This window comes from Xiphophorus maculatus, chromosome 20, assembly GCF_002775205.1.
Source record: "Xiphophorus maculatus strain JP 163 A chromosome 20, X_maculatus-5.0-male, whole genome shotgun sequence".
Taxonomy (NCBI): domain Eukaryota; kingdom Metazoa; phylum Chordata; class Actinopteri; order Cyprinodontiformes; family Poeciliidae; genus Xiphophorus; species Xiphophorus maculatus.
The window spans coordinates 28,514,712-28,535,382 of NC_036462.1; positions in this window are offsets into that span (position 1 = coordinate 28,514,712).

Sequence of the window (20,671 nt, forward strand, 5' to 3'; positions counted from 1 at the left end):
CTGAGCTGTGGAAATCTGCATCTCCTCCAAAGCTCACATGGTCTCTGTTGGTGCTTCTCTGATTGGGTTCAGATTTTTATTTATGTGTCATTTTCCTTCCACTTCAGAGCCGAGAGCCACTCTGCGATGTTTCTTTCACATAAGATCAGGAAAAAAAATAAAAAATACATTAAAGCTCGTTGTGGTTGGATTGTGATAAAAATGTTTCCAATTCTCTGTATTTACCTCCAGAGGTCTGTGTCTGGGTTTTCTTGTCCAGTTTTACTGAGGGAAACAAAGCACCGACAACCATACAATTTTGTTCTCTCCTTCAAATTTAGCCATAAAAAATGATGAAGGCAGCACAAAACCAAACAAAAGTAACACAAACGATCAAGAACACGGTTCTACAGAAAGTCCTCCCTTTTCACCAAGGATCTAATCAAAGCTGCTTCAGGCTTACTGTATCATTTTTAGTTCGTTTTCAAATGAGAACAGGATTCTTTCCAGATGCGAGAGCACTTCCCATTTCCTTTATCCACAATTCAACAGATGGAACTTCTGTGTGTTTTTTGTTGTTGTTTTGTTTTCCAAAATATCAGAACAAGCTTTTCCGTTACGATAAAAAAAAAAAAAACTAGACAAGAAAACCATAAGACAACAGTCGTCGTTGGCATTTATTACACTGTCTCTATGTTTTCTCTCTCATTCCCACCCTGCTTCCAGTTTGGAGTTCACAAACACACTTTAATCTCCCCAGATCTCCGGCCTTCATTCCCCTCTAATGAAGCCTGAGTGCGGCGGCGTCCCCAGAGAGGACTGAAGGGAGGCGACTGTCCTTTATAGGGCGGTTGTGTGAGACAGAGAGTTGACTGAGACCTCTTCCTGTCAGACACACTGACTGTGTGATGGATTATCTGTCAGGCAATCTGAGAGGACGCCCAGGCTCACAGGATCGACTGCCACCTCCACGAATGACACACACACACACACACACACACACACACACACACACACACACACACACACACACACACACACACACACACACACACTCACACACAGACCGAGCCCCCACTGCGTTCACCAGAGAGGAGCTCTGGGAGAGAAGTCCGTCTCTGTTTCAAACTGGAGCTCTCAAACTGCGGCGGCTTGTGTTGTTTCACTCAGCAAAGTCAAGGAGACTCCAAAAAAGACGCCCTCTGGTGACTCTTTCGCGCACTTGCTCCGCATCCAAGTTTATCCCCCCCACGGCCAGAGGCGATGTGCGTCACCGGGATAATGACTCTGAGCTTATTTTTATTTTCGAGGTATTGTTTTTTTTTTTTAGCATTTCTATCACAGGGAATCATCTGGAGAGCAAAGAAATCTGTGTATCTCCGCGCCGCCAGCCAGCCAATCCGTAGAAATGGGGCTGAAGGGTTCAATAATTGCCTTATTTCATGCTCTTCCCTGCGTGTGTCAGAAATATCCCCGCTGATGGATTGGACGGAGGAATTTAAGGCTTGTTAAAGAGCGGGCCTTCTCGGGGGGCCAACTGATATTGTTTAATTCAGTGTCGAGCTGGAGGTCAGAACGAAACGTGCACACTGATTTACTGAGCAAAATTAGTGCCGCTCCTTCATATAAATATAGATGAGGAGGGAGAAGCTGTGGAGGTCAGGCTAAAGACTTCCAGCGTGCAGCCCCCTGCTTTTAACTCGGGAGGTGAGGGGACAGGGCCGGTGTCTTAAATGACCCATTTGCATGGGCTGCTCCTTTAATTAAAGCTGAATTATTATTCTGCGGGAGTTTCATTTTTTTTTTTTTTTTTTTTTTGGTAGCTCACTTTATTTGTCCCTGTAATTGTGCTATCTCAATACACTAGTAGTTGTTTTTTTTTTTATTTTTTATTTTTTTATGTGCGTCTGAATTGATGTTAGAGCGGTAATTGCCACTTTTGCGAAGCCGCTTTCGGCGTTTAGGCTCGTTGGGGGAACCGGAGCCAGCGAGAAACACACTTCCGCATGGCGGGGTCAAGGCCGTCTGCGAGGAAGTATTGGATGTTTATTGAGTCATTTGGAAGCAACAACTGTGAACATATTAGTTCATAAAAATAAAAATAAAAAGTAATAGTGGGATGGATTGCCTCGGGCTATTGTGCTACATCTTTCAGGGACAAGGCTCAATATTTACAATTTTCCGCCGGTGTGTCTGTTGACCAGGCAGAGGACTGATAAGGAGCTGGACCCAGCGCTCAGGTGGTCGATTCTGTGCTACATTAAGAGTCAGAATGAAATGTGTTGGCTGGATTTAAAACTACAGACATATTTGCCTTGCAAAAGCATTCGCGGCTAAAAGTTTTTTCTCATTTTGTCACGCTATGGCCTCAAACTTGAGCGTAGTTCGTTGGGAAAACAACTTTGAAAATCATGTCATGTATCAGTGTTTCCTACGAAATAAAGTCTAGTCGCTAATAAAGACAACCCGGTAGACTCAGTTCGATTGGGGACCAAAATTGCAACATTTGTTACATTTTCAGCTGTTCGCTTTCACAATGCACTGTCAAATTATCCAAACTCTTTGAAAAACCTATTCCCCTCCTGGCCTGTGGTGGCGCTGTACCAACAACCACTGAAGGAAACGACAAAAACACCTCAGAAGAAGACCAGAGCCACTCCCTTCTTCACAAAACGTGAACAAAAACGTAGTGGTGTCAGATTTTTAGCGGTTTTAGGATTTCTCATTTGTTTTTGGCAAAACAACACAAGCCTTTATTAGACACCGCCGTTTGTTTTGGTTGGATTTAACCGGAATGACCTGCGCCATAGCTTACTTCCTGCGCCATAGCTTACTTCCTACGCCATAGCTTACTTCCTGCGCCATAGCTTACTTACTTCCTGCGCCATAGCTTACTTCCTGCGCCATAGCTTACTTCCTGCGCCATAGCTTACTTCCTGCTTTTGGAGCGGTAGACATGCAACGCAACATTCTGGCTTTTATAGAGGCCTGGCTAATATACTGGGAAACACCGGAAGAAAACCTCTTACCTTCCAAGGTAAACCTTTACAGGTTAGCTTGACAACTGTGGACCACTCTGTGTTAGTCTAGCAAATGAAATCTTAATTATACACTAAAGTGTTTGTTTGTTTGTTTATCGCAGCAAAATGTGGAAGAAGTTCAGGCGCTACAAGTAGTAAAACAATACAAAGTTCCTTGAGTTTCGTTTCACTCTATCGCCGACATCTTGTCCTTTCCAGTTTAACATTTGAGTAAAGGTTTGGTCTAATCTTCGCTGCTGTTATCGTCTCACCTTCAGAGCCTTTTATTGGTGTTTTATTGAGACAAAGCAACAAATAGGAGATGGGGAGTAAAAACCCCGACAGCAAACGAGGAGCTGACAGGTTCAGCCTGTTGTGGCGCGGCCTGTATATATATATATATATATATATATATATATATATATATATATATATATATATATATATATATATATATATATATATATATATATATACTGTATATGGCTCGCAGATGAGCAGGGAAAAAAATCCTTCTCTTCAAACTGCTGCCAGCCTGTCTGTAATGGAAGAAACTGAGCGTACAGGCGATGGTTTAAAAAGTTACAATAAGTCAAACACATCATGAATCTTACTCTTTTTTTCTTCTTCTTCTTCTTTAGATCTATGTACACACACTGTATATTTTTACATTCTTGCAGTCCAAGAATTTAAAAGGGAGCTTTGACTGATGTATTTTTGAGAAAACTGAGCTTTGGTCTTTGTACTTCTTATTCCCGTATCACTTGTGTTTCTCTTACTCTTCTTCCATTATTTGCCTCCCATATTATTTCCACCTTCCTGGCTCTCTGTGTCATCCTCCTAGCTTTCGCCGTGAGAAAAGAGATCCACTCCCTGAGATACAAACTTTGTTTGGTGTGACCTCCGGAGGCAAAGGGGGGGCCCCTTCATTTAAACAGAAGCTGGGGCGAGAGAAAGCTGCCTCCAGTTGCTTGGTAATTAGGCTCCCGAGGTATTCTGGAGCACCCGGCAGGTTTTCAGCTGACACCCTCAGTTCAGATGTTTCAGCATGTCGTGACGTTGTGCTTTGAAGCCGTCCAGGTAAAAGAAATAAAGTGGCTGAGACGTACGCTGAAGGCCAAACACAGCCTGGTTTGGTGAGGAAAAAACAAAAGTTATGGAGATGATTTTGTTGCTGGTGTGGTGAAGATGTGTCCACCTGAAAAGAAAAACTCATCTCACGGCACAAAACCAACAATTATCTGTTCCATATAATATTCAATTACATACATTCTCAATGTATTATGACATAATCTGCAGCCTCGGACACACTGGTTATTTTCTGTTAGGTAATATAAATCCTCTTTCTTTTTTTTTATTCGTCAGTACCCGCTCCTAAACTAGAATTAATTATCCCAGTAGATTGTTTAATACATAAAAAAAGTCATACAAGCTATTGTTGCATTTCCAACAATGAACACATTTGAACACAATATTTTTTATTTCATTTATGTTTTATATATTTATACATTTATTTCACACAGATTAGTGTAAAATGACAGATGGCTAGATACTTATACATGGGAGTGTCTACGTAAGCTGCGCTTTTTGGGAAATTTTAGTCGGCTATTTTACAGAAGAGCTTTGGATACAGCTACTTTTGAAAGACAAACTACGGTGGCCGACAGGTGCAAATGCGCAGCAAAAGAGAAAACATGCAAACAAAAAAGAAGACACCCCCGAATGAAATGCAGCAAACAAAAAGAGAGACGCAAACACACCCGAATGAAATGCAGCAAATAAAAAGAGAGACGCAAACACCCCCGAATGAAATGCAGCAAACAAAAAGTGTTGAAAACGGAAGTGCTCCAGACCACTAGGGGGAGTCAAAGAAAATAGTATTCATTTCTATGGGACCAGATGCAAGATTCAGAGAAAGAAATTTGAAAGAAAGTAAAGGTATCTCTCTGAATCTTGCATCTGGAAAGTGTGATTATTGTGAGAAGTCTGAAACAATAGAGCATGTTATTTTAGAGTGTTGTAAGTATGAAGAAGAGAGAAGATGCATGCTGAGAGAGTGTGTAGGTATTAAAGAAAGGTTTAATTTAATAGAATTTTTGAGGAGAGATTTCGGGAGTAGACATATTCAAATAATTATTCGGTATCTTAAAAAACAAAGCTATTTCATAGGATATGAGTAGAGCAAGTTGGGTGTGAATGTGTAAAGAATATCAAAGAGGGGTATATAAAGTTATAAGCAAGTTGGATAATATAAGCAGGTGTGTATGTGTGGGGGTATGTTTAATCAGGAGTTAATGGAGGGAAAAGGTAGAAAGTGAAAGTTTATAGACCATCTCGAACCACACTCCATACTGGTAAGTGGCGGTAATGCTACTGTAAGTTTGTTGCCAACCGCCAATAAATACCAAGAAGAAGAAGAAGAAGAATCTTGCATCTGGTCCCATAGAAATGAATACTATTTTCTTTGACTCCCCCTAGTGGTCTGGAGCACTTCCGTTTTCAACACTTTTTGTTTGCTGCATTTCATTCGGGGGTGTTTGCGTCTCTCTTTTTGTTTGCTGCATTTCATTCGGGGGTGTCTTCTTTTTTGTTTGCATGTTTTCTCTTTTGCTGCACATTTGCACCTGTCGGCCACCGTAACAAACTCAACTTTTGAGGCTGTGCGCCCTCTAGTGGAGCCGGCTGCGCATTGTCCAAGGAGGCTAATGCCTACCAATAAGCGCGTTGCTGCTGTTCACAAACCGGAGTGACTCGTGATGCGAAAAAAGTGTTTAAATTGCCTTATAGCTAAACACACAAATTTTGATACGGCTGGAAAAACTTCATCCACACGCAAAAACCTTTTAGCGAAAAACGTAATTCGTACGATTTTATGGTCAATTTTGATTGTAACATAAAAACGGCAATAAGTGCAGACATTTCATAATTGGAGAGCAGTAGGAGGATGAGGCAGACTGAGGGAAAGTAAACTTGCACTTGATGGCCTCTGGATGCACGCGCTTCATGCGTCATGTTTTAGTCCCGGATGAACGGAGCAGGTTGCGCCTCGGGGTGAAGGTGACTTTGACAGTTAATAGCGATAACGCTTTCCTTCCAACGCCTCTTTCTCCGCTGCTGTCGCCTCACACTCCGGATGAATAAATGAGACCTGCACATGTGTGTGCGCGCGCGCTTTGCGGGGCCTGCCGCGCGGCCCCGCAAATGACTGACGCATGCGCCGACGCGGAGGGTTTTGCGGTGAACGGCCGGGGGAAGGAAAAGTGGCCTGTCGCCTGTGATTTTTTGGCAGCGGTGTAAAAGCCGAGCAGTAATGGCGAGATGAAGGCTGAAATTCCCTCCAAAACGAACACAGTAAACAAGGTGATGAAGTTTAGCACGGCTGTTGGGATGCCCGCTGAAGGATGCAGGAGCTGTGGGTAAATTGAAGTAGGTGTGCTGTGTGTTTTTTTTTTGTTTTTTGTTTTTACCTGTACGGATGTGTGTGTGTGTGTGTGTGTGTGTGTGTCTCTATCCGCATACAAACATCAAAGTGATGCCGTTCTGCGCGCGTGCTGTGTTTATCCTCTGTGGGAAGACGGGACGAGCTGTGTGTGCAGATAAATATGCTTGAGGTTCTGTTTGTACTGAGTGACGCGAGCGAATTGCTTTTACAAAGCAAGTAAACCAAAAAGCCAGCGTACAGTGCTCGACCCTGAATATGTAAATCATAACTCAACATATGCAGAGGCTGAATACATCAACGACTTGTAAACTTTGGCTAACCTCTTGGATCCCTGCTGCAGTTCTCCTGTTTTCGCTGGCTCAGATTTTGAGTAGTTGGAGTAGATTTCAGTCAAAACTTTTTTTGAACCATCTGTACATTAATTTATGTACAATATAACCCAAATTTTTTTTTATCTGAAGACTCATTAAACTGTGAACTGTTGCACTTGCCTCAACTAACCAGATGCTTTCTCCCGGATGTCACCATGGTCAACATGTAGCAGTGTTAAAGTAAAATATCCGTCGTTTTAAAGGGATATTTTTGAAACAGATGTAGCAGCAGCACCTCTGACCCAGAGTCACTCAGTGCTGCGTTAAAAGAATGACTCTAACGAAGTTGAGGAGCAGAGTTTAATTTGCACTCAGAAAGGACATTAATGCCACGGCTGGTTCGCGGGATTCATAGATCATTTTCATCTCGATTCATTAGGAGGCAGGTTGGTTTATGAACATTAATTTAATTTAACACAGCTTGGTCATCCCCCACTTTTCCTATTTTTCTGGCCAGTTGCCAGCATCAAGGTAAAACAAGATTTTTTTAACAAATAGACTTGCAATGTATAACAATGAAAGCTACATGTCTTTTTACATCACATCCACCATGTTACTGATCATACTTTGCTTCGTCTTTCCTGCAAACATACTTGAATTCTTCATCGTTTGTTACCAGCAGACCGGTGTTGTCTCCTTGAACTCGGTGGCTGTGCCACTTGGTGTGCCTGGGTCATCTGTGGTATTACCTATAGTGAACTAATAGCTGCTAGCGTATACTGAGATGACAAACCAGTGGGTCTGCTATGAAACCTATATCTGGATGTTGTGTTGCAAACCATACGGTAAAGTCTGAAGTGTCATTATAAAGTTAAGAAATGTGACCGAACCCTCCCAAGGACTGTTTGATCTCCTACATCTAAAAGAAGTACACTTTCTCATCCACAACAGAAACACAACATTGCTTCATTACATATTTAGAGATCTAAGAAGTTCTAAAGAAATCACATTATTTTAGTTTAGTGGAAACACATTGTCCCCTCATTCCACCTAAAGTTTCTCACTCGGACCCTGGAAATCCAATTCTCTCCAACCTGTCTTACTGAAGCCACTTTCTTGCAGAGATTGAGACGCTCTCTTTGTTCATCTGAGGCTTTTTCCTCAACATTAGCAGAGCATTGTTAATCGTTCAAGACTTCTAAAAGGTAGACGTGTCGGCATTTTTACATATAAAACAAAACCAACAGTATATGTTAGGTTATAGATGGATGAAAAATGGCCCACTCCTCCAGATGAACACATTACCTACATCCAAGGAATATTTCAAACACTTCCCCTTGTGCAATTCTCCATTACGTGGGTCAATAGAGGGCAATGGGAGAAGAATAAAAACCCACCCTTCTCTGAAAGACTGCAGCCCTCTTCGCAGCTTGCACAAACACATCCACATGCACATGCACACACACCCCGGCTGACACTCGCTGTCAGCCCAGCTGATTGCCTGTTAGACGGTCTCACCCACCAAGACAAGTGCCCTTTATCGCCAAGAACCATTTTCTCCGCCATGTCAGATATGGGGATATTAATAAATGCACAATGACAGTACTTAGGGAGGCGAGCAGCTATCCTGCCTCCGCAAATTTACCCGCGGGTCACTTTGGTACGACAGGAAAAAGAAACTGTGGAAACAAACAGGTGCGGGTCAGAAACTCATCTCCTCTCGCAGATTAAAAACTCATCTTTCAAGGCAGTGCGGCGATATTGAGGCTGATTCTTAGTGCTCTCCATGCAAATAGCGGTGTGATTAGGCATGGGGTGGGGAGGCGGGTGGAGGGCGAGGGGGATGTGGCTGTGGGAGAAGAGAACGATGTGTCCCTCTGCTCAATTACCTCTGTGAGGATAACTGAGAGATAGGAGGCCAAAGGCTGCCTCTGCCTCCACAGCACTCATTAAAAGTCAAGGTACTGTGTGTTTTGGCACAAATTATGTCCCCACACATCAGGTTTGTGCTGTTTGCCAAACTACATGTAAAGCACAGAATACCTGCATGCCTTATAGGAGCTTTTGAATCGCCAGGTCATGTAATAAGTGTTACACAAACAGTTCTGCTGGCTGCTCCTTTATGTGACTTTAATCATTTGCTTTTGCGACATAGACAATTACACCCCGTCCTTTTTTTCCCCCCACCTCAACTTTTCTCACTCAGCTATTGTTGTACAATAATTACTTTCACTTCCAAGTCTGAAATCGACAAGCAACATAGAAAGTGCGAAAGTTAAAAGTGAACCAGGAACACAGCAGAAGCGATCCGACAGAAGACCGAAATCAGGCCTCGGTGCATGGCAAGATGTTCAGCCAAGGAAAAAATCCTGGCAATTTGAGTTTATGAAGCTTTAACAAACCAGCACCAAACAGTGGGATTTAGCAGAACTCTGTAACGAGGCTGTTTGGGTAGAAACAACCACTTACAACAGAAACTGTAACTTAAAACAGTTTTTCTGGTAACATTCAGTTTGGACATTGTGGTTTCTGTTTTGGTTTCGACCAGCATTGTTATTCTGATGCCCACATGTCAAGGCTCCCATTTTACCAAACAACTGAAAGAGCATACTTTGTATCACTGCAGCGATTGTGCAAATTTTTTTAGACATAATCAGTTCATTGTGTGGGTTTAAATGCAATATACTGTCATAGTTGACAAAAACTATTTCGAGGCCGTCATTGCCATGTCATCTGGCCTTACCTAATCTAGTCAAGTTATTGATTCACATATAATAGATAGAAAGGAAGTTAAAGTACTGAGTATTTGATGAAAAGTGTTCACTCTTTCATTCTGTTCAGAAACTTTTATACCTTTACAACTCATAGTATGTTTAAAAGACTATAAAATTTCTCTGTGTTTAAATGTCACATGTTAAATACCGTGGTACTTATTTCCTGTCTTAACAATATCAGTCATATCCAGTATATTAAAAAAAAAAAAATGAAGAAGTTGTCCAGGTAAATAACAAAACAAAAAGAGAGATAATCAAAATATTTTAAATTCAGTAAATGAAAAGTTGAATTTTCCTGTTGTTAAAACACTTTATTTGATGATTAATATTAACAAAAAGCACTCTGATAGAGCAAATCCAACTGTGATAAAACGAGTGAGATTAATCAGCGGTTGTTTCCTCATTAACCTTAAATTATGCAAACCAGTATGTTCCCCGTTTGAGGCTGTGGACAGCTCTGCCTCCCGCCCCCTTCCTCTCTCCTGATAGCGTGGTGCTTTCATGTCGGCTCCAGAAATCTGAGGGTCATGTCTGATTTTCCCTGCCACCCGTTCCACTGCCACCCACCCTCCTCCGTAATGAGCTCCGGTGAGCAGAGCAAGGTCAGAAGGCAGAAAAACATGGCAGCGTATTTTCCTTTTGAATGTTTGCAGTGGATCATCAATGTGTGGAAGCACATAAAGCCGTGGAGTCATCAAGGTCGACGTAAACACAAACTCACCCGTGCTCACGCTGTAGTTTCCCAGTACAACTCAAGCCTCGGCTTGCCGTGCTTGTAGAGCGGGATGCTGGAGCACAGCCTCAGGGAGGCTTAATAATAAAGTCTCCATGTTTGTAGACATACTGCCGCCATCAATTATCCTGTGAAAAACAGCGCTGGATTTCACTTTGCATCAAATCAAACCCAGAGTCAGCACTGGGTAGATGCGTTAAAAAAAACGACTGATACCAGAGATCCTTTCTGCCTACAGATTCATCATCCAGCTATTACTAATATCTTCAAAGAGCTTGGCCCTAAAAAAAAATAAGCTGTCTGTTTAGATGTACAGGATCAGGATCAGCTTTTCTGATGACAAAACCCAGCTAGCAAGCAAATATTTAGGCTACGTCCACCGAACGTAGTTAGAAAGTTGAAAGGCGAATGATCGGATTTGGTGTTCGCCAAACGTCGGTTACGATCAGATTACGATCCGACGTTGTTTGAACGTTCACTCCAAACATTCAGTCATGATGGGGGAAAAAAAAACCTTTTTCAGTGTAATTTTATTATATCAGTTTAAATATCTTTACAACTTTTATGGTGGATAACATTTTTTGCCTTATTTTTGTGATTTATCACGTTTTTAAATGCAGAAATGTTTAGTTATTTGAGTAGATTTGTACAGAAGATGCCTTCTTTAGCAGCAGGTGTCAAGTTTAACACATTGTTAGCCTTGTTGGTCAATCTAGCAAGTACATTTTGTGAGCTGCTTTTGACTATTTTAACCAAAGTTACAAATTACTAGTTAGAATTGCATATGGGGTTGAACTGAGCTGGTTTGGAAAATATTTACCCTGCAAATATGATGGATTTCCTTGTTTTGGTAGAAAGTGTCTGCCCATAAACCAAATACAAAATACCAAATCTATGTGAATGAAATGAGAGTGTATTTATTAGAATTACATTTTTCCATATAATAATAATTTAAAACAAGACTTGGGTAAAAGCAACTTCAACAGTGGCAAAATGTCTTTATAAAAGCAACTGAAACTCAAAAGAAGATGGTAACAGCTCCCACTGTACTAAAAGTTCCTGGCAGAGTTTATTCCTGCGTACACGCCAGTGGATTAACATGACTGCATCACCTACTGTTCTTCATGAGTCACTTCACAGAGCGTCAGCAGAGAGAGCGGAAACAGGAATTTTCCAAACAACTCTTTCAAGCAGAGAAACAGCTGTCAACTTGCCGTCTTGGTGGAGCAACAAAGTGGCGGCGGCGAGCTGGGAGATCCCTCCTGGCTCGCTCCACCTGGATCCATCGCCCTTCACTCACACTTTCGAGGACACATGACAGACTCTGTGGCAGAGTTCGATAATGCCTGAAGTGCCCCCCGCCAACACACACACTACACAGAGAGCAGCTGCTTGGGTGGTCTCATAGGGAGTAGATTCTGTGTCTCTGTGTGTTTGGGGCACACAGGTCTTTCTGAAAGAGAGTGAGGACAGGCCATTCTGAACTTTTCGGGACATGACACGGAAAAGGGATGCAGTTTGTTAGGAATATTAGGAAGAAAGCAATTGGACGGTTGTTTTCTGTGCTTTCATACCAGGGAACTTGGTTCGAGTGGCCAGCATCCAGAATCCCCGCGACCCTGCAAGCCTTGGCGGTTTTAGACGATGGATACATGGTTTATCTGGGTTATTGTTCAACATTCATACTAACACTACATAATGTGACATTTATTTTTTTTAAAGTTTTTTACCTTTCTCTTAAAACTGTTGTGACAGTATAGTATAAGAAATATTATCTGTGAATAAATTGTGGTCATCTGCTTATATCAGAAGCAACCAATCAGATCGAGGAGGAGGGTCTTTGCACTGTCAATCACCCCTGTGTACGTGTTTCTCACAGCTTCCGTCTTCCTGTGCTATGCTACAAGTACAAGTTTTAACTTTTATGCCCGACTTTACTGATTAAAACATGTAAGTTGTATTCAATTCGTTCTATTTATCGGACCAATTCCCAAACAAATATCACCTCAGGGGACTTTAAGAGGCAAACAACTTCAGTTACAAAATACAATCACGTTGAGTTGTATAAAACTATTATAACTATAGTGAGGTCAAATTCACCTGAACATTTTTTTTGTATCTAAGGATGCCCAAACAAGCGCTTAAAGTCAATGTTTTTGCCACAATTCCTCATCCTGAGCAGCCATATGGCAAGAGAAAAGGAATGACTGGCTCCTAACAAGAAGAACCCTCCAGCAGAACCAGGCCCAGTGTGAGAAACTATCTGTTGAGACCAGCTGGAGGTAAAGAGGACAGAAAGGAGACACTGCCAAAACTCAAGGCAAGGGACCAGGGGTACTTTCCATGTGAATGAAAACACTTTACAATGTCTACATCTCAGGGTAGTTAGCACGTCATAACTCATCTTTAATTCATATTCACTTCTCTTTTATGTCCTTTCATTTTTCTCTTTTTTTTTACTTTTCTTTCTGCTCTCGTGGCCTTTATTTGAAAGTGAAAGTGAAGCGACAGGAAAGTGGATTATAAGAGAGGGGGAAGACATGCGGCAAAGGTCAACGAGTCAGGAATCGGTGACGGCCATGTTAAGGACTGAGGCCTCGATATGTGGGTTGTGTGCTTTAACCCTTTTTGTCTCCTCAGACAGTGGGGAATGAAATGGATCTTTACAGTGAACGGGTCAGAGCTGGTCCTGAAACCGAAGCTGTTTCTGTCCTGTTGTGATGCTAGAGGGAACAGCTGCTGCAGAGACGACACACTGAAAAGGAGAGGTAATGACTGACTGCAGGAAACACAAAGAAATTATGTTGATAATACACAGGAAGAGTGTTCATTACACAAGACTCATGTAATCATGTATTCAGCAAACAACCTGCATAGACATTAGAGGTTTTTCTATTTTAAAATGACTTTTGTTAGCACTCTGCTTAATGATATGTAAGATGACATAAATACTTTATATTCAAACATTTCATACCATGTATGTTTGCACATTAGCAATTTCTTATACACACAACTTTAGATTGCTTTTGATGATAAATTGGAAGCTAAGAAAGTCCAATCTTAGTAATGGGACTAACCATAAGAACCGTTCCTCTCCCACAAGAGAGGAAATCATCACTAGCCCACAGAAACCAAGCTGTGAAACACCGAACGAGCCCCCACAGGATGTAAAGTTAGGCAGAAAGATTTTTTCCTTATAACACAAAGTTGCATCAAGACTCAACTGATGAATAGAGACATTTTACACAAGCTGCATTGCGAAACTTATTACAATAAAAAAAAACGACAACACATACACAGCGAGTGTGTTTGTGCAAAACTGAGCCCTGAGCTCAACACATTCCCCTCCTGCGCTTCCTCACCAGAACAGATGACATTTCATCAAATATTTATGAAAAAAACAGAGGCGAGGTTTAATGTTGGCCTAATCCTGGGGCTTCCTGTTTCACTGCCATCCTCGCTGAGTGTTTCTGCGAGCCAGAGCTGGAGAGTCTGGAGCCGATAAACGCCCCGCTATGTGGCGTCCCGTGGAGCACCGTGTCAGTGCCCCGCCTATGAATCAACATTTAATTTCTCCTCATCCCCTCTTCTAAAGTCATTCCTATTCATCTCACTCCAAGACACGCTTAAAGCTGCAGCGCCGTAATGTGCTGACGAGACACCTGCGCACTCGGCAGCAGACTTCTCCCCCCCTCGGTGCTTCGCAGATGAAGGGCCGCTGCCGAGCACATTATTATATTTTCAGGTTATTAATTACTTTCCAATTACTTAAACAAATATGCTACATTGAGTGCCTAATTTCCCCTGCTAAACTGCAGCAGATGGATGTGGCCTGGGTCCTGGGCCGGCCAGCGCGTCGTGCCTCGGCATAAAACACGGAGAGGAGCATCACGCGCCGGTTGCTACGACGAGCCGCGGCACATTAGTTAATACGTGAACCTTGCAGACGGGTTGCGGCATGTGTGTGTTTTCTGTGCAGCTTTTCAGGGAAGCAGTTGGTATTATTTGTGCAATCCAAAGAGAAAAGTTGGATTGGTTTTTTTGTAAGCAATTTGGGATGAATACTGCGTAACTACTGTATGTCGCAGTTTTCTTTCTCTGCGCTTTGCTGGCCAGTGAGTATTCAGTTTGCATTAAAGAGGCGCTTGATTTTTATTTCTTTGCGCACAGGTACACTCAGTCCTAGTGTTTGCATTCGCGCACAATCTGTTTACATCCACGGCCGACTCTCTCACAAAAAATGGAGCCAAACTGTTCAGTCACATCCAAAACCCTAATGGGAAATCTCTCCCCTAATTAAGATGCATGAATAATTCAAGTGGTGGCACGCTAATTAGTATTCCACCAGTCCTCTGTGGCGATGACGGCCTGTCGGGACTCATCGCAGCTAGTTACGGCCCGTACGGGCAGCAGTGCGGCTGAGGAGAAGGGTTTAGACACCTTGAGAGCTGCTTGACAGAGTATCCTATCATTCCTGTAGAGAGCATGACAAGCTTCCTGTTTTCCTCCATCTCTGTAATCAAAAACAACACGGATCCGTCGTCGGTGGCAAATTTGGGGGGAAAGGATGTAATTTGGAAGGAAGATGAGCTTTTTCTTCTCATGTATCCGGCTTTAACAAGCGAGGACAATGTTGCATTGATTTACCCGAGCATGTGGAGTTTTCTAGTCCAGCCGGAGTGCGAAGTGTTCGCGGGCACTTTGTACCGCTTTAAATGCATGATTTAGCAGCGTTACGGCCCAGCAGTTATTACCTCTCTCGGAGGGGCTGTTTATTGCTAGTAAAAGCAATAAAGAGGCGTTAATATGGAAATTAAGCCTAGAAAAATCACTGAGGTTAGCTTTGCTTTAGCATGCAATTACACTGTTCATTTAATGAAATAATTCCTTTGCGGTTCACAGCAGAACTATCAGCCACATACGGAGACGTGGCAGTTGGACTGCGTAATCACTCTCTGCTGCTGGTTTTTCTGCAAGATTTTCTCGAAGCGCAGGTGCATCTCCACAAACTAATCAAAATGTTAAAAAAAATAAATAAAAAATTTAACTAGTTTAGTATGCAAAGATTTATTAAAAACATACACAACAGACAGTCATGGACTCTATCCACAAGTAGGGTAAGTCTGAAAAGGGCATTGCTAAAGAAGTTGTTTGTTTACAGTGTGGTATCCAAGCATATTAAAGGAACATTGAGTGGAAGAAAGAAAGGAGCATCATCAACATGGATAACTTCAGTCTTGTGAAGATGGGAAGCAAAGCACATTTAATGGCTTAATAACTTCAGAAGGTGTGAGCTTTTCCTGTGTTAGCTCAGATATGAACAAGAGACACCTGGACAAAAGAGCAAAAGAACTGGACTGTGGATTAGAGGTCCACAGAGACCTGTTTCCAGAGTAGAGTAAATATATTTCATTTCAACAGAAGTTGCTTGATATCCAGTGTGAAGCTTCCATTCAGTGATGATTCAGGATTGTTGATCCTCTGTGTTTTAGTCAGTGCAAGTGTCTACCAGAAAACCTTAAAGCCCTACATGATTCCTTCTGTAGATTTCATTTACTAACGCTTGGCCACAATGACAAAAAGCACCAATATCTGCTTAATCCCTCCAGACCGAAAAAAGCACCAGCGATCCACTCATATTTGCAGTACCGTAATTCCACCACACTTTGCGCTATCTGAAAAATTCCAATGGTTTCTGAAAGGAGAGATGTTGCGCTTTCCAGCCAATATCGGGTTATTACGGTAATTTCAAAACAGGGAGTGAAATTAATCTGAGGGGCACTCTTTTAATAAACAAAATTTTAATTATTTTAATGCTAGATATTGAAAGTTCCAGTTGTTATGCATAAATGGGCAAATTTGTTTACTCACAGGACATTTAAAGAACTGTGTACATTTAAAATAAGCAAAAAATATCCCAGCTATCCCATGTTTTGACACTGCTTTTTCTGTTGCTCTTTTGTCATATTTTAACAAACCAAGGAACTTGGGTTTTATTAATTGTAATCTTTGGTCATCAAAATAAGCAGAAGACCACACAAAATGTATCATCTTGTGTGTGATGAATCTATATGATATGTTTTCTGCTTTTTGAATTAAACTTCTAAAATCAAGTTTTTGATTATGTTTTCAGGATTCGCCTGTCCCAGCATCGTCTTTAATGTAATCACAGGTAAATTGAGCTTAGCTTCTGTCAAGACTTGTGGCTGTCGCAGACTTTCACTATCCACCATTTTGTCACCACGAGCCACACACACACACACACACACATGCATGGCGTGTCCTGTGGGGGGCTCTGGCTTGTGTGAGCGTATGTAGCCCTGGGGAAGCAGGCTGAGGTTTTGTGGCGTCTTTGTGCCGGGGTTAACCTTGGCTCAGGGCTAAACACACAGGGAATGTTCTGAGAGGACCTTCAGCCATCAGCAGCGGCTTTTCATATACTTGCAGCACTCCTGTGGGAGCGCCGCCACAAACACGACTATTGATCCGCTGTCACACTCGTACAGACTCCTCCTTTCACTGTTTCTCTTTTCTCTTACCCCATTTGGTTCTCTCGTTCTCTTTTTCCCTGTCTGTGTGTGTGTGTGTGTGCGTGTTTGTTTGCATTACCTTGTGGGGACCATTTTCCTGACACATACTACGTTGTGGGGACCCACTGCTCTTTGTGGGGACCGAAGCCTGGTCCCCACAAGAGCAAATGCTGTTTGTGGGTCTGGGGTCAGATTTAGGACTAAGTTGTAATTGAGTTTTGGTTAGGGTTAGGACAAGGGTAAGGGTAAGGTTTAGGTTGTAGAAATGAATGGAAGTCAATGGAAAGTCCCCACAAAGATAGCCGCGCAAACGTGGTGTGTGTGTGTGTGTGTGTAGTCACCCTCACTAGAAAATACTCTCCAAAGTGGTCACAGATGCCATGATATGGTATCGGAGATATCGATTCATTAAAGGTGCAGCATGTGTCCTGGGGACTTCGGCTTTTGTATTGTATTTCCATCTGTTATTGTTTTATTTATTTTTTAAATTCTTTTTATATCTTTGACACCCCAATGTGATTGTGCTAAAAATATAAACTATTACACTGCTAGGAGGGAGCTTTAGATTCCTGAAAAACAGCGAATGAATGCAAAATGATTCATGTTGTAGTACTAAATTGACACCTAGCAACTTTTTTCCACGCAAAGGTAGCACACAGTCAAAACATTTATGCATCTTTGGTATGCAGTCAAAAGATTCAAACCAAAATTTGAGCAAAAAAAATATAGCTATGGAGAAGAAAAAGCTTGAAAATTAATGGAATGTAAACATAGTTTATTTAGTAAACTGTGTCTTTTAAGTGCACATTTTTACTTGTTCAGGTAATCTGCTGAACATTTACTCCAAAATGCTCCAGTGGGATTTCATTAACTGTGATGACTGACCTAAAATTACTTTCTAATTTCACTGCTGCGCTCAGAAAAGATCTCTAGGGACCGACTTTATTCAGAGTTGACTTCTTCTCTGCTCTGCTGCTTTGTGCTTATCTATGACTCCTGTCAGGCTTACTGTTGCCTGGATAAGCCTACAAATCCCCCAGTATCAGTGCCTTGTTTAAAGAAAAAAAGTATTCATACCCTCTGAACTTTGCTTGAATGCTGTCATGTTACGACAACCGAATTCAGCAGATTTTGGTTATGAACCAACAAAAATCTGCAGGCAAACGTGGTGGTATTTCCTGGTATTTCAGAAGATGGATGGAGCTACCGGAAGAAAAATATTGCTGTTAAAATGGCCTAGTTAAAGTCTTCAAATTCGATTCAATAAAATCATGCCATTGTTTTTCCCTCCAAGTCACAATTACAAAACACTTCCAGTTGTGCGAAGAGCGTTATAGAGATTTCTAAATCTCTGTATAACTTTCGACTTAGTCACATTAAAATGACTCCATCACAGAAAGAAAACAGAATTTTAAGTGGATCGGGGATAGTTAAAAGTAAGCATAAGGGAACTTCTCGCAGACTAAGTAGAGAATAAAACGGAGAATGAAGACATGAGTTGAATAGATTTGTGAGGTCTGAAAGACAGCCATGAATCATCTCCACATTCTGTGTACGCTGAATAAATAGCAGGCCATTTCCACATCATAAATATCCTCCCCGCCTAATGTGCTTAGCTCCAAGGTGGGCCCAGACTGCGTTACCCTGGGGTGTTTTTTTTTTGAGTAGGGGATGAGGTGCTGGCTGCAGGGACTGATCTCTTACCTAAAACCTCAGGAGGGGGGAGAGAAAGGGTTTGGAGGTGCACAGATCCCTGAAGCAGGTAGCGTATCTGCCGCGGTCCCAGCGGAGCAGATGTGCTCCAGGTGTCACGGTGGACAAAAAGGCGCATAAATCATTTTCGGATTGATGACTCTCCCCTTCATTTGCTCAACTTGGATGAGCACTTTATGTGAGAGGAGAGAGAGGCAGTCAAAGACAGGTGCACACACTCCTGAATGTGTGCAGAATGACTGCAGAAAACGTCCTGCAGGAACCGCCGTGGCACCTTTCGGGACCGACTGTCAGAATTTTAAACCAAAATAGAATCGGATGCTGCTCGGGGTGTACATTTTCTATCCCTTTAATCCCTTTTGAATGGAGGCCTCTTGTGCTAAGCATGTCTGTGACATTGCTCACCAATTTGTCCTGGCATGTGGAGGGTTGTGCTCATTTTTCTGGATGTCAGGCATTGTCCCCTCTGATGAATCCTCTGGCCTGCAGCCTGGGCAGACTGGCTCATACGGTGGATTAGGGCAGGTGATTGATGACTGGAGGTGTAGTCTGCAGCTCTGATTCCCCCCCAAACAGCGAGACTGACAGCGCAGATCACCAGACTTATTATGAAATTGGCCCCAAAGTTGTCCAGTGCAGAACCTCTGGTTTGGTCTTCCTGCCTAGACTACCCAAGCTCAAGGTGCTAACAATAGGGAGGGAAGGTGAGGGGTGGCCCCCTGATTAAGACATAGACCCTCTCAAAACAGATGAAAATATAAATGTTCATCTGATTTGGAAGATATAAAACATTTACATACTTGTACCTGCAATTATGTACATATTGCGTCTAACCAACCAAAAATGAAGCAGGTAATTCATCTGGACTTACTGTACATCTACACACTGTAAGTTTTTGCTTGCTTCTTTCTGTTGGTTACTGTTCATTTCTGACATTCATTGCTTTTGCGTAGAAAAAGGTCAGTTGTAAAAACCCACTTGAAACGCTGGAAGTTTCACTTCAAACTTTCTGAAAAGATGGCACGCTCAAGCTAAAAGTTTTCACCACTTTATGATTTCTTTTCCTCACAGTCTTGCCAGATCTTTTGATGTAGAGGTTAGGGACCACAGCCACCCACGAGAATAGTTAAAATCGGTAAATACTTGAGACTCCTCTAAAAACACTTAAAACTGCTTATTTTAATAGTTCACACCAGAAATAAGTTCATGTGCATTAATACGCACAGTGAAAGTCATCTTAGCACTACCGCAGAAGATAACATCTACAGTCTTTCTTATCTCTGCTTTTGTGGGTTCAGCCAATAGTCGCCAAGGAAAATAAATGCGGCCCCTGGATTGGCTACTTTGCAGATGCCATGTCACATAGCGTTGTGCTCAAGTATTTTACCTCCCCAAGCTGTATCTTCTTTCGATTAGTTTAGATGCTTTACAAAAAATCTGCGAATAGCTGAATGAAATATTAAATAACTTTGGATATTTTTCCAAGATTCTTTATTGTTAGGACAAGAAGTGTTTGGTAGAACATCCCAGCAATTGTAGTACACCATGCAGGTCATGTACTACAATAGGAGGGACAAGCCTTTTATATTTGGGGAAATTGTAGTCAGTGATTTTACAGAAGAGCTATGAATTCAACATGTTGGAATGACATACAACATTTTATGAACTGTTTGATGCTGTGAGAGCTCTGGTAGAGCCAGCTGCACATTGTCATAAAAAAAACAAAAACAAAACTACATCCTCCTACTACTTCCTGTTGTCTAATAACATCCGACTGTTCGCTACGTGACAGTCGGATTTGATTCCATTTGATTGGGATCAAGTGGAAGTCTTTTGTTCCAGAATGCCTTATATGCGAATAATGTTGCAGCTTTTACTTTATGAACTGCTGGACTGAATGTTATTCATCATGAGCTATACTAATGACAGTCATTAAGTCGAAACAAGAAATCTTTTGGGAAATCTTAAGATGCCAGTTGAATGATGTGCACTCCTGTATTGAATAGGTCTCCTTCCTGTTGGATCTGTTTTCAAAACAAATGATATTTTAAGAGCATGCGGTGAAAACAGGCTATAGTGTAGTCCAGCCGCACAGACATCAAATACTAGTTTGTTCATTCAAACACCGTTAAGGCAGATTGAAGGTATATCTGGAGTCCCATTTAAGAA